This window comes from Myotis brandtii, unplaced genomic scaffold, assembly GCF_000412655.1.
Source record: "Myotis brandtii unplaced genomic scaffold, ASM41265v1 scaffold668, whole genome shotgun sequence".
Classification (NCBI taxonomy): Eukaryota; Metazoa; Chordata; class Mammalia; order Chiroptera; family Vespertilionidae; genus Myotis; species Myotis brandtii.
In genome coordinates, this window is record NW_005370597.1 from 4,544,428 (window position 1) to 4,544,631 (window position 204).

General features: G+C 64.2%; 1 protein-coding gene across 1 annotated transcript in view; it reads left to right on the forward strand.

Annotated features, from left to right (window-relative positions):
- Positions 1 to 6: 6 nt before the first annotated feature.
- The window catches only part of ARHGAP26 (Rho GTPase activating protein 26), a 409,256-nt gene continuing 409,058 nt past the window's right edge, over positions 7 to 204 (forward strand). Inside the window, exon 1 of the mRNA XM_014529049.1 lies at positions 7 to 150. The gene's annotated coding sequence lies outside the window, so the exon portion shown is untranslated. The remainder of the gene's footprint in view (positions 151 to 204) is intronic.

Sequence of the window (204 nt, forward strand, 5' to 3'; positions counted from 1 at the left end):
GGCTCCCGGCGCTGGAATTCAGCGACTGCTGCCTGGACAGCCCGCACTTCCGAGAGACGCTCAAGTCGCACGAAGCGGAGCTGGACAAGACCAACAAATTCATCAAGGAGCTCATCAAGGACGGGAAGTCCCTCATCAGTGCGCTCAAGAGTGAGTGTCCCCGAGCCCAGCGGGACGCAGCCCGGGGCGGGAAGGGCCGTCGGG